Source organism: Dasypus novemcinctus, chromosome 27 (assembly GCF_030445035.2).
Source record: "Dasypus novemcinctus isolate mDasNov1 chromosome 27, mDasNov1.1.hap2, whole genome shotgun sequence".
Lineage (NCBI taxonomy): Eukaryota > Metazoa > Chordata > Mammalia > Cingulata > Dasypodidae > Dasypus > Dasypus novemcinctus.
In genome coordinates this window covers 18,959,537-18,974,620 of record NC_080699.1, presented here as the reverse complement: position 1 = coordinate 18,974,620, position 15,084 = coordinate 18,959,537, and positions in this window count along the sequence as shown.

Here is a 15,084-nt window from a genome sequence, read left to right as displayed (position 1 = left end):
CCAACTTTATATTAGCCTAAAGCTAATTAGACTCCCAGTTCTTGGCCTCATGGCCATATTGAGGTATTGTAGCAAATGGACTTGACTTTGTAGGCAAGCTCTGTTGACTTGTGTATTAGTCTGCCAAAGGGGTACTACACAAGGTACCAGAAATCTGTTGGCTTTTATGTAGGGGATTTGAGGTAAAAGCTTACAGTTCCAAGGCCATGAAAACTCCAAACTGAGGCACCATCAGAGATGCTTTTTCACCAAAGTCAGCCACTGTTGATCCAGGCGTGTTGCCATGTGATGATGCAAGATGGCTGCTGATCTCTGCCCAGTTTTCTCCTTCCCCTCTGAGCTTCCTCTCTCAGGCTCAGCTGCTCTGCTTTCTTCCATTTTTCAGCTTCAAGCTGGCACAGGGCTTGTCTCTTTCTGTGCCTCCTGTATCAGTCTTGGCTGGTTGGCACTCTTCCCAAGCTCAGTTGGAAGCTATCAGGCAAATGGTTCATCTTTCCCCAGGGCCTCCGCTGTTTGAATCTCTCCTTTCTGTCACATGGCAGGAGAAAAAATAACAGAGCACTCTCTCCTGTGTCTATCTGAGGATCTGTATCAGACAGAGCAAGGGGGCAGTGATGCGACCTGACCTGAGTCATACCTTACTGACATAGTCCAATAAAAAGCCCTACAGCAATCTTATCAAGTAATCTAATCAAAGGCCCCTCAACTGAATTTCAATTTCAAAGGGGAATAGATTCGTTTACAGATTATAGATTACATAATCTTTATCTTTTTGGGATTCATAAAATAATATCAAACTGCCACAACTTAATAAATAAGACCTGGCTTTTGCATTGTTTATGTGTAGGCACTTATCAGTTTACGTGCATTTGCCATTTTGTTTGTGTGCGACTCTGTTTTGTGTTAGACATGAATTTGCAGAGATTTGAACCAACAGGAGAGACAATGTGTGGACTCTTTCTTAGACTATTAGAACAGCCTTCTAACCAGGCTTCCCATCCTCAATCTCTTGGTGCTTTCTTTAGGGATTCCTGGCACTTCTCCACCAAAATACTCTTAAAATAGTATATCTCACTCCTGACTGTCCATTAGAATAATCTGGGGAGCTTTTAAAAATATTGATCCCTGAGCCCATTCTCAGACGTTTGGATTTAAATGGCCTCAGCAAGAGCCCACACCTCTCAGGTGGATCAGGATCTGCAGCCAGAGTTGAGAAGTAGGGCCAAAAGAGGACAACTGTGACACCCTCTGCCCTTGGGCATGAACCAGAACTGCCCATACCCAGGATGAAATTGCTTGGATGTTTCCTGTCATTCTTAAACATTCCTGTGATTTTTTTTCCCAACTAAACCTAATACAGTCAATTTTTGTTCTTTCTAGTAGTCTTCTTCTATAAAGTTGCCACGAACACTTCATTAGCCAATACTCCTAACCATTGTTCCCATGGGAAATACGGGGTTAGGGTCCTGCAAACATCTGGTCACGTTTTTGTCAATGATCAATACATAACTTTGTTTTATGTGTGTTTCAGATTAAACACTTTATTTAATACACAGTTGGTTCATTAACACTGAACTCACAGCCAGCAGCACTATAATTCATGCCTGAATGAGGTTTATCTAACACATGTATTTTCTTTATAAAGCACATTGCAGTCTTCTTGCACTTAGGAATTTAGATAGCGCTTGAGCATTATGCTTAGAAGCCATTTTAAACTGCAAATTAACAACAAAGAACACAAAAATTTTAAAAATGTGGCAATAAATATATTGTGAAAAGGAAACTTGTTTAGCGTGAGAGCTGAAACAAGAAGGCAGAGCATTGCCTAATTCAACCTCAGCTGGGAATGCACTCATTGGGAGACTTAAAATTTTCACTGCTTTGTGCATGCCCATGCACTATGCATGCCCAAGAATGATCATGAAATCTCCCCAAGTATTGTTTCCGGAGTTAGAAATACATTTTATAGAATAGAGTGTGCCAGCTGGAGATTATTTTATGACTCCCCAACAGAGAATGATTATGTTTTTACACTAATTTCTTCCTGTGAGTGTGATAACCTTTGATTGCATTAAATTAGGTTGAGAGGCCTTTGATTGGATTACTATATAGGATCATAAGATTGATTTAGAGCTTTTGATTGGACTACAGCAGCGATTTGGATTGAGTCTCCACCCTCTTACTGGGTCTGATATAAATGGAGACACAGAGAGAGACAGACACAGGGAAAGGAAGCTGCCATTTTTTATCTTGCCATGTGAGAAAAGACGAGAGGATCACTTAAGCCTGAAGTCCCAAAAGGCTGGGCCCATGGAGTAGCTCAAGGAGGAGACAAACTCTGCTATATGCTTTATAGTTTACTGCTGAACTCAAGAAGAAAGCAGACCAGCCTAGACTGATGGGGGAGGCATGAAAGAGACAAGCCCTAAGCCTAGTTCCTCATAGCTGAGTTCTGGGAGTCGGGCTCTGAGGGACTGTGAGCCTAGAGGGGAAGGTTGAGACCTCAGCAGACATTGGCCGCCATCTTGCTTTGCCATGTGCCCGGACAACAGGACCAACACTAGCTGACTTTGGTGAGAAAGCACCTCTATGGTGTTGCAATTTGGACTTTTTCATAGCTTTTACCCCAAATAAATCCCCTTTATAAAAGCCAGCCCATTTCTGACACTTGGCATTGGCAGCCCTTTGGCAAACTAAAACAAGGGGAATTCACAAATACAGAATCTGCAAATAACGAGGATCGGCTATGTATCCATAATATAACTTTGGTATTTAAATTACTTACTACTGAATTAAATTTCCTTTCCAGGAAGGTGCACCATTGTTCTCCTGTGCATCTCCTGCTGGTCTGCAACCTGAGCTCCTGGTCTGTGTACCTGGAAATGTGAACTATGGCCCAATGGGCAATCCACCCACATCTTACTCAAAGCCTTTCAGCTACACATTTTCAGGTTGTGTTTGCTGATATTTAAGAAGGTATCAGACCCATTTTCCTAAAAAGTCCTTTGATCTTCTCTTTGTTCAAAATGTATTCTCCATTGCCTGGTACACAGTTTTTGAAATGGGATACAAATGTCTGGATTATATAGGAGACTATGTTAGGGGGTTCAAAAACAAAATTTTAGAACAGTAGTTACAGACTTATTTCATGTATATAATATAATTATAAAAAGGACATAAAATGTGATTTTTATGGGGCTAATAATGAGACTAAGTTTTTTAAAGTGAGTAGTTTTAAATTTGATTTAAAGAGAATAGTACAGGTGATACTTGGATATGGCAAAAATCACTATAAAGAGTAAGTGAATGGGGAAATGGACTTGGCCCAGTGGTTAGGGCGTCCGTCTACCACATGGGAGGTCTGCGGTTCAAACCGCAGTCCTCCTTGACCTGTGTGAAGCTGGCCCATGCACAGTGCTGATGAGCGCAAGGAGTGCCGTGCCGCGCAAGGGTGTCCCCTGCGTAGGGGAGCCCCACGCACAAGGAGGGTGCCCCATAAGGAGAGCCACCCAGTGCAAAAGAAAGTGCAGCCTGCCCAGGAATGGCGCCGCCCACACGGAGAGCTGACACAAGATGATGCAACAAAAAGAGACACAGATTCCTGTGCCGCTGACAACAACAGAAGCAGACAAAGAACAAGATGCAGCAAATAGACACAGAGAACAGACAATGGGGGGAGTGGGGGGAGAGAAATAAATAAATAAATCTTAAAAAAAAAAAGAGTAAGTGAATGACTGAAGGCATTCAAGGTCATCCCCAATCTGGCCCCAACCTACCCTTCCATTCTTATTTTTAACTCCTTCTCAATAAGAATTCTCTGTTTCTGTCAAAAGATTAGCAAATAGTCCCATTTATAGTCACAAAATACATAGGCCCTGGAACTCTCCTACCCAGTTAGAACCAATGGTCCCTTCAGGCCCAAGTCATAGACTCCACTTATTGATGGGGGGAAGGTGGCAAGGTTCTGGAAGAAACATGAAGGATGGATAATATTGTTGCAGCCATTTTGGAGAAACACTGCCACAGTCCAGTTTATGGATTTCATATACATTTCAAGGTCTTCATATACATACAGAAATTTAGTTTGGGATAAATAGGCAAGAAACACTCTCCTCTTCCTCCCCATCATGATGAGTACCTGGGAATAATCCAGCCTAACTGAGAGGTCCTACTTCAGCTGGCCATCTAGGCAGAGGTGGACAGGACTTTGGCAACCTGATTCCCACCTGTGCAAATGTTAGAGACAAACACAGCTGGAGCAGGGGCAGGAGTTAGAGCAGGGTGTGGACCTGGGCACCTCCTGGGTGCTTCCAACCTCTTGGTCTTAGTATTACACTTTGGCCCCAGAACAAGTTCCCCTGGTCATCCACCTCTTCTTCTGCCCATGCCTCTCTGGAGAACATACAGAAACTGTGGGAGGAAGGCAGCGGCCTCAGGTCCCCTAGGGAGGCAGTACGACCCAGCAATTAAGAGAGAGAGTCTTGGAGTCAGATAGACTTTGGTTTGTATCCTAGTTTTGAACCTTGAGGCTTTGGAAAATTCTATCAACTTCTCTAAAACTCTGGTGCCTTGTCAGTTAAGTGCAAATAATGGTAATTGACTCATAGGGTATTTGTAAGGGTTAAATGAAATGATGAGATAAAACTGCCCACAGATGAGTGTTTGGTGACAAGAGGCTTAGGTCACCAATAATAATAATTGCATTTATCAAATGTTTACTGCACGCTTGGAGTTCACATAGATTGACTGATTTGATTCCTGCAAGTTTTATGAAGTGGGTATTTTTATCTCTACTTGGAAAGATTAAGTAATTTGACCAGAACAAGACAGGTCTGATTTGAACCCAGGTTTTCATGACTCTGGTCTCAGTGCTGTCCCTACCTTGGATAGAACCTCTGACAACAGTGTGTTTAGAGGTGGGGAGTCGGGGCTCTGTGACTGTTCAGAGCGGCTGTCAGGTGGTCATGGCCAAATTTGCTCTTTCATGGTTGACTGCAGATGGTACTGGGGAGTCATTGCCCATTAACCCCAAGGTCATGGAGAAACATAGCTGCTGTTGTTCCAGGACTCAAATGTGATGATTTACTCTAGCAAGTGGGAAATGGCCATTTCTGTGGGAAAGGGTGTGTGGGGGAAGAAGGGGGTGAGCCTGTGAAGGGGTGGTGAGGTGGGGAGGGGAGGACCTGCAGAAGCATCAGGCGATGTGGCATGGTGGCATAACTGCCCCAGGACACATTACGTCTTCGCTCATCTCTGGGCCTTCGCATATGCTATTCCTTTGTCAGTATTCATTCATTCTTCCAATAAATATTATTTAGCCCCTCCTATGTGCTAATCACTATTCTACATGCTGGGGTAAGAACAGTGAACAAGATAGACAGGTCTTGTTGGAGCTTACCTTCTAGTTTTAGGGGTAGGGAGACAGAAAATATTTATAAAAACAAATGAGTAAAAAAAAAAATCACAGATGTGTGCTCTATTGGTCTCTGAGAAGAAAATAAAGGAATGGGTTACAGAATAACCTAGAACACTTCCCTGGCCTAATTATCCTTTAGGATACAACCCAGTTAGCACCTCCTCGGAGAAGCCTTCCTGACTCAAGCAAGTTAGGCGAGACAAGCCTGTTCTGTGCTCTCAGGGTATCTGGCTTATTGCGACAATATTTAAATGATCTGTTTGCTCATCTGTCTCACACACTAGCTAGATGCTCCTTGAAGGCAGGAGTCAGGTCTTGTCCCCAACACCTAACCTCAGGGTGCTGGGCACAGAGTAGGAGCTCAACAATTATTATTTTTTTAATCCCTTCCCCCCCACCCCGGCTTGCTTGCTATCTGCTCTCTGTGTCCATTCGCTGTGCACTCTTCTGTGTTTTTATTTGTCTTCCATTTTGTTGTGTCACATTGCTGAGTTGGCTCTCCGTGGTGCTTGCGGGCTGGTGGCACTCCATGGCACCCAGGCCAGCAGCTCTCCACAGCGTGCGGGCAAGCCTGCCTTCACAAGAAGGCCCCGGGACACGAACCCAGGGCCTCTCATATGGTAGACAGGAGCCCAACTGATTGAGCCACAGTCGCTTCCCTCAACAATTATTTTTTAAATGAATTTATGGATGGATGGATATGTTTGGTGTTCTTCAGGGTGAAACTTCAAGCCTATTTTTAGTGCAGTTATGTCCTCAAAACTGTGTGATCTGATCATATTCTTCCTAATTACTGTTGTCTCTTCTTTTTAAAAAAAAACATATTTGGGGATTTTAATGAATGAGAATGATTTGCACTGCAGCATATGGCTACTTTAATTAAACAAAGGGTTTCCTTTTGGTGGAATAATAAATAGTGTGTAATTTATCAGGTCTTGTGTGTATTTAACAAATTTACCATGTGGGTTACATGAATCTTTCTGGACTTAAGAAGGCTGGAAAGAATCCCTATTGATCTCATGCAAGACATCACATGGGAAAAATGAACATCTTGTCTCCAAAGTGGCAGGAATCCTTGTTGGAATCATCTCGGGGTTCCCTGGGCACCCTGAAAAGCAGAAAAACTAAGAAGGGAGAGTGGGAATGGGCAAGAGCCACCTGGCACCACCGCTATAGAGCCAAGGGAAATCTTCAATGTTTGCTACTGATGGAACAAGGCACACCACTACTCACTGAAGAGGGACTATGTAGAAGGAGAGGTGCTGCTTGGAAAGCTGGAAAGAGGCCCTGGGCCCCTGGGCTTCGTTGCTAAGCATTTTCCCAGGGCTGAAGTGTTAGAATCCATCTGGGAGAAGGGGCAGACAAAAAAGAAGGCAGGAGGAGAGCAAGCTTAGCACATGTGTGTACTAGAGACTCAGTAATACTGAAATGTCACAAAGAAACACCAAACAGGTTAGCCAAACACCCTGCCACAGCTGCACGGACAGATAGGGGGCCTGTTTCCAGGACCTCTTAGTGAGCTGGCTGCCTTTGATCCAGGACTAGATGCCCTGACTCCCTGAGATACCTAGCACCGGGATGGAGGGACTTTCCTGGGTCAGGGCTCCCCTTCTCTAGAGACAACAGTGACTGCGTCTAATGGTGCAGGACTGGAACATACGACAGGTGACCTTCAGGCAACCGGAGTAGCAGGTGGGGAGGAAAGGGTGCTCTAAAGAATAAAATTTTCCCTACGGATCTTAGAGACAATTTTTCCAAACAACTAACTAGTGTTTTATTTTCCTCATGGGAGTAGATTCATGGAGCAAGTGGATGTGCAACTGGGTCTGGGAGGAGGAGGCAAAGATCTGCAATAGCAGAAATGGAGCAGTGTGCCAAATAGCAATCCCTATATTACCTTTTATTTGAATCCCAGGTGGGTGATATCTACTCCAATCTCCCTATCATCTTCTATTCCATGGTTTCAAAAGAGACATATATTTAGGGGACAATGAGGAAACAGCTCTGGCTGAGCTGAGCATTTATGGACAGGACAGTTCAGCCTATTTTGTTTGCACACTTGTTTGAGAGGTAAAAGAATATTAGATCAAAAGGTAGATATAGCAGAGATTATAGAGAACCTTGAGCACTTTATCCATAAATTTTTATATAGAAATTACATTTACTGAGCACCTATCTACAATTTCAAGTCACTATGTACAAGAAACTGGAGGCATTGTGAAGTATAAGAACTTGTCACATAACTACTTGGATATTTTCACCTGGTTGTCGCACTGGTGTATCAGATCCCAGGTGGCCAACACTCTACTCATCTGTTTGTCCTAACATGCTCCTGTTGCTTCCCCTCTGTTTCCTTTTCCAGTTAAAGTCCCTAAGCCATAAATCCAGTAGTCATTCTTGATTCTTCTTATCTCTCACTCCTCATGTTAAATCAATCAACAAGTCCCATCAGTTTCACCTTCTAACTCTTTCTTGAATCTTTCAACTCCTCTCTATTTTGCTTGCTTGGATCATTGCAATAATCTCCTAATTGGTGTCCTTGCCTCCAGGCTTGTCCCCTCAGTTTCAGACCGTGTACTATCACAATATTATCCCTTGCCTAAAACTCTGCAAGGACTCCTTATTAGCTAAAGCAATGGTTAGTTGCTGATTTTTTTTAAAGCTTTAGAACATTTTTCTTAACAAATGAAACCTTATTTAGAACCCCAGTATATAAAAGACAAGAGTCAAGAGTCCCTGATGAGTATCCTGCCTCCTCAGTCTTGTTCTTTATTCCAAGGCACCACTAAAGATCCCCAGAGCTCCAACAAATACAGTTTGAAAAATGAACAGAAAATGTCCAAGCCGCATAGCACAGTTCACATATTCCTCTACAATCTGGCTTCTGGCCATCTCGCCTATCCAGCTAAAAGATTCAAATATCTAGGAATAAATTTAACAAAGATGTATAGGATGTGTATGGGAAAAACTACAAAACATTGCTGAAAGAAATCGAAGAAGATCTAAATAAATGAAAGGGCATTCTACATTCTTGGATTGGAAGACTAAACATAGTTAAGATATAAGATGTCAATTCTACCCTATGTAATTTACCAATTCAACACAATTCCAATAACAATTTCACAGCATTTTTTGTAGAAATGGAAAAGCTAATCATCAAATTTTTATGTAAGAGTAAGTGTCCCCAAATAGCCAAATCATCATGAAAAAAGAACGAAGTAGGAGGACTTACACACTCCAATTTTAAAACATATTACAAAGCAACAAACAAAACAGCATGATACTGGCATAAGGACAGACATATAGATTGATGGAATTGAATTAAGAGTTCAGAAATAAACTCTCACATCTATGGCCAATTGATTTTTTGACAAGGATGGCAAGTCCACTTAATTGGGCAAAAAATAGTCTCTTCAACAAATGATACTGGGAAAACTGGATATCCATATGCAAAAGAAAGACAATGGACAGCTACCTCATGCTATATACTCAAATTAACTCAGGGAAGTGGATTTGGTCCAATGGATAGGGCGTCCGCCTACCACATGAGAGGTCCAGGGTTCAAATCCAGGGCCTCCTGACCTGTGTGATGAGCTGGCCTACATGCAGTGCTGATGCACACAAGGAGTGCTGTGCCACGCAGGGGTGTCCCCCACATAGGGGAGCCCCATGCACAAGGAGTGTGCCCCATAAGGAGAGCCGCCCAGCACGAAAAAAGTACAACCTGCCCAGGAATGGTGCCGCACACACAGAAAGCTAACGCAGCAAGATGACGCAACAAAAAGAGACACAGATTCCTGGTGCCGCTGACAAGAATACAAGCGGACATGGAAGAACACACAGTGAATGGACACAGAAAGCAGACAACTGGGTGGGGGTGGGGGGTGGGGGGATGGGGGGAAGAGAAATAAAAAATAACTCTTAAAAAATTTTTTTAACTCAAATGAATCAAAGACTTAAATATAAGAACCCAAACTAAAATTCATAGAAGAAAACATAAAATATTGCATTAAACAATGACTTTTTAGAATTTTCACCAAAAGCAAGAGCCATAAAAGAAAAAATACGTAAGTCAGACTACATTAAAATTTTTGTGCATCAAAGGACTTCATCATGAAAATGAAAAGACAACCTACAAAATAAGGAAAATATTTGGAAACCACGTATCTCATAAGGGTTTAATATCCAGATTGTATAAAGAACCTCTACCTCTACAACTCAACAAAAAAGACAAACACAGTTGAAAAATAGATACTCAAAAGTACATGAAAAAATGTACAATATCATTAGCCATCAGGGAAATAGAAATCAAAACCATAACGAGGTACCACTTCACACCCATTAGAATGGCTGCTATTAAAAAATAGAAAGTTACCATTGTTGGAGGTGATGTAGAGAAATGGGAATTCTTGTATATTGTTGGTGAAAATGTAAAATGGTACAACCACGGTGGAAGACAGTTTAGCAGTTCTTCAGAAAGTTAAGTATAGAATTACCATAGGACTGATCTAGCAATCCCACTTCTAGGTACATATCCAAAAGATTTGAAAGCAGAGACTTGAGCAGATATTTTCACCTGATTTTCATGTCAGCCTTATTAACAACTGCTGAAAGATGGAAGCAACTCAAGTGTTCATTACTGAGGAATGGATAAACAAATGAGGTACATATACATACAAAGAATATTATTCAGCTATAAAAAAGAACGACACTTTGGTTCATGCAACAACACGGATGAACCTTGAAGACATCATGCTGAGTGAAATAAACTAGATGCAAAAGGACAAATATTATGTGATCTCACAGGTAGGAAATAATTAGAATAAGGAAATTCATAGCATCAGAAACTAGAATGGGGAGTTAATGCTTTACTGGTACAGAATTTCTACCAATTTAAAAAATAAACTTAAAAAATTCATGGAACTGTGCAATCCAGTGAATCTATAGTTAATAGTATAATCATAAGAATATTTTTTCATGAATTCTAATGGAGGTACCACACTGCAAAGTGTGAATAATTGGGTGGAAGTCATATGGAAACTCTATTTTTTGCATGATTTTCTATAAATGTGCCAATTCTCTAATAAAAAAGTTGTATACACATACACGCACAAACATATACATACACACAGAAGCCATCCCAGCCTCTTAGCACGGTTTACATAGCCTTCTATATTCTGGCCCCTGGCCATCTGCCCCCGGCCCCCAAGCTGGCCTTCCCCTCTCCCTCCCTCCCATTTGAAGCTCCAGGAATACTCGTCTGCTTGTGGTTCTTCCCACTCCTTCTGGTGTTTCTTGCCTCCATCCTACTGCCCGGATGATGCCCCTGCTTGGACCACCCTGCTCTCCTCACTGGCCCCATCAACCGGCCAACTCCTATTGATGCCTTAAGATTCTGCTCAGGCATCTGCTCCTGGCAGAGGCCTCTCTGAAGCCCCAAGCAGGCCCAGAGGTCCTGATTCTCTGTTCCCTGAGCCCCATGGCTAGAACTCAGCTGCTGCCCTTTGTTGGATTACGAGAACCGTCTACACGGGAGAGCATAAGCTCTTGGGGACTGGACCACCTCTATCACGGCTCCCAGCACAGCCTTTGTTGTACTGAGCCATGCAACGAAGACCGGGTGCCTCTCCCACCCTTGAGAAACCTGAAACCCGAGCCGAGTCCTGCTGTATTGCCTTATGGTTTCAGCCATCCTGGAATGCCCCTTGTGCACCATGGCAGTAGACGCGGGCACCTGGCGCCCTCCCCAGGGGCCTCGGGCTGGCTTGTGTGATCTGGTCCATGGGCGGCTACTTGGCTGGCTCCCTCTGCCCGACCCAAAGGAAACATCAGCCCTTATCACTGATAAAGTGACTTATCAAACACCTTGGGCATGAGGCCAGAAAGCAGGCATGTTGAGCAGTGGGAAGAGCGTGTGCCAGGACTAATCGACATGCAGTTTTTGAGAAGACGAGCGAGGAAGCATTTGCCTCCACAGCCAGAGGCAGGACTTCATATCCCTCTCGTCCAACAGGACCTGGTCCAAGCCTCAGTCGCCCAGGCACCTAATACAGATATGCAGAGAACAAAAAGCCCCAGGTTGCTGTGTTCTCAGGGGAGAGTGTTTAAAGAGGGGTGTCACGATAATTGTGGAAAACTATGGGAATGGAATGGTGAGAGTCCCAAGCTAAAATGCTTGTCCTTTGGGGGCTAGGATATGCCTCCGAGTCCCCTGTGCCTCCTCTTGGAGGGTCTCCTCGACACCCTTACCACTGGGCGCCACTGCCCGTTTTCTGCTTACATAGCATCTTCTCTCTTGACTCCCATCGCCCTCTAATGAAAGTACCTGTTTCCTTGTCTGTGTTCCCACCAGACTCTGAGCTCTTTGAGGGGTGGAAAGGAACTGTGTCCCTCTCATTTCCTGTACCTGGCACAGAAACAACACCCAGCAAATATTTGTGGAATCAATGAATGGGAGTTGGACTCTGCCCTGGGTATTTTCATCAGCGTTTTTGCCCCAGCCGTTGTGCCTTAAATTGGCCTCGCATAAGGCTCTCAGCTCCCCTTCCTTTCGGGCTTTTGCTGGTAACTGGCAGCTGGTAAACAAGCCCAAGCCCACAGCAGGAGGAGGCTGGGGATGAAATGGCCCAGATGGGGGAAGCAAGATGATTGGTCCTTGTCCCGTTGAATGATTTAATTGGCTCTCTATGTGAACAGGCTCCCGTGATTGGCTCCCCAGGTGGTAAGTGAGGCTAATCACATCCCTTTCGGTTAGGGGTTTCCTGCTAGCTTTCTGGTTGGGAGAGAGAGACTGTCTACTCCCTGTTTGTGCAAACTGAAGGTGCAGAAACTGCTTGTAGCCTGAGCAGACAGCCCTTCTCTTAGACGTGCACGGGAAGGGGATTAGCTGCGGGTCAGAAGGGATCTAACACAATCTCTTTCTGTTGGGCAAACAAAACAACTATTGATAGACCTACTCTCTGGACTTGCCATCCTTAACTCAAGGCAGAAAATCAAACCACCTAGCTGTGATTCGATTCTAGCCTCTTTCTTCGTTCCTTTTTTCCCTCTGGTTTCCCTCCTGGGGTTAGAGCTGTGTTTTCCAATTTCTGCATGTTGAAAATGTAGGTTACGGGCTGGGCTATGAGATCAGGGAGGACGGGTGTAGGAGTGAGTAGCCTAGAAAATCTTCCTTACTGTTCTGGCAGCCTCCATAAAGTACGGGAGGCTCTGGTGATAATAATGCCAACCATCCTCCACAGGTCGTAACAGCTAACAGTTTGCACGTTGTCGTGAGTCCTCGTTCGGTTTGGATCTGACCTGGGCATGAATCATTTGTCCTCAAAACTCTGGTACAATTTATATTTATCTTGTCTTACATTTTACACTTTGCAGAAGAGGAAAACCTTGGCTGGGGCGTTAAGTGACCTGGCCGAGATCACACCCCCAGGTTGGAGCTGGGATGCCAAGCTAGAGCAGGTCTGTCCCTTGCCCCCGTGTCTTTCCTGTGCAGGGCAGGTCTTGCCGGCTGATAACCTGCCACGCGTGCTCGGTGAGCGCGATGACTGGCGAGAAAGTGTTTTCCTTTCCTTCCCACTCAACTCTTCTTTTCTATTCAGTGTTCTCTCAGAAGCACAGGATGGTGAGCAGAGGTGTTTGTTTGATTGCAAGGATTTGTTCCTTTCTGCCCTGCTCCTTCTCTCCCTCTATCTGAGTAGGGGTCCCTGGAGTGTGAGTCTTAGGTCATTTGCTTTTAACAGGATTTGAACAGCTGAGCTGGCACACCTGTGTCTCAGGTGCCTGCTGCTTCGCTTGTCCTTTGTGGACTTTCTCTCAGGCAAGGTAACATTTCTGTTTGTTGCATTTAATCTTATGAAAGTAACACTAATTGAAAAAAAAAAACTCTGTAGGAAATGGGAATTTGGGTTAGTAAATGGATAGAAGTGGAGGGAAACAGTGGTGGTATAAGTTTTAATTCCAGGCTCAATCATAAGACTTTAAAGGTAGCCACCCACCACTCATTCTCTTGAATCTTTCCATGATGAGTTGGTGGGTGAGTGGGCTACAGGAAAGCCTTGGCTTTTGTGGGTCCCCAACAGTTGCAGGACTCGCTGAAGGGAAGGCACTTAGGAGAAAAGCACTGGGCACAGTGGTTCAGGTATCACTTTTTTTTCTTTTTGAGGTACCAGGGCTGGGAATTGAACCTGGGACCTCATAGGTGGGAAGCCAGAGCTCAACCACTGAGCCACATTGGCTCCCCTGAGCTGGTTTTCTCATTTGTTTTGCTCGTTGTTTGTTTCTGCTTTTTAAAGGAGGAACCGGGAACCTAACCCGGGACCTCCCATGTTGGAGGCAGACACTTAAGTGCTTGAGCCACATCCGCTCCCCAGGTAGTGCTATTAATAATAGTGAAAATGAGGCAATGGAAGACAAATGTTTAATATGTCTCCTTTTTTCCAAATCCCTGGAAGAGTCTCATTCTGGGCTTGAATTGTCCATCTCAGGAGATAAGGCACTTCCTCCAACTATCGACGTAACGGTTACCCTCAGCATGGTGGGTGTGCTTCTGCACTTTTAATAGCTGAAGCGATTACTCAGACCAGCTTACGTTCCTCCAGGTACTTGATTTGAAGTTTAACTTCCAGACTGAATCTGGGATTTTGGCTAGTCACTGAATCGGGTTGGTGGCCGAGGGCTTGTCCATTGCCCATTGCCTGTCACAATAGGTCTTGAAAGCCCGCAGGGCTCCGGGGAACTTTTCAAGTTCCACGTCCTGATCTGCTGTTTCAGAGAGAACAGTGGCTGGCCATGGGGACCTGGGTTTCCCTCCGCCCCGCCCAGCCTCATGCCCCGCCCTGGCCAGGGCTGAATGAACCACTGCTCAGGTATCCCCAGCCCAGTCCATCGCCCACAGCCGCAGTTGGCTAAGCAGAGTCCAGGGCATGCTTAAGAGTTCTGACCGGGGGGAAATGGACGAGCCTCAACTGACAGAGTGTCTGTCTACCATACGGACAGTCCAGGGTTTGATACCCTGGGCCTCCTGACTCATGTGGTAAGCTGGCCCACGCACAGTGCTGCCGTGCACAAGGAGTGCTGTGCCACGCAGGGGCATTCCTGCATAGAGGTGCCCCTTGCACAAGAAGTGTGCCCTGCAAGGAGAGTCGCCCTGTGTGAAAAAAGTGCAGCCCACCCAGGAGTGGTGCCACACACATGGAGAGTTGACACAGCAAGATGACACAACAACAAAAAAAAAGAGACGCAGCTTCCCAGTGCCACCAGGTAATGCAAGCAGACGCAGAAAAACACATAGTGAATGGACAAAGACAGCAGACAATGGGGGGAAATGGGAGAGAAATAAATTAATCTTAAAACAACAACAACAACAACAGAAAAGAGTTGTGACTGGGGCTCCACCAGGCCAGCCAGAGCAAGGGCCAGCCAGTTGCTGTGGACGTAACTTACCTGCTGGCCTTTCCCTCCCACGGCTACTCCCCCACGGCCACTCCCCCATGTCCTGTTGCCCACCCCACTACCAGGAAAGCTTGCCGTGGCAGGTCTCTGAAATCCCATTGTCTGGAGGCCCGAGAGATGGCTCGGGCTGAGTGACAGTCACAGCTGAGTAGAAGGGGATAGAGAGAGAGAGGACGGAGACCAGAAGAAAGAACAGAGGGCGAGCCGGGGGTCAGAAT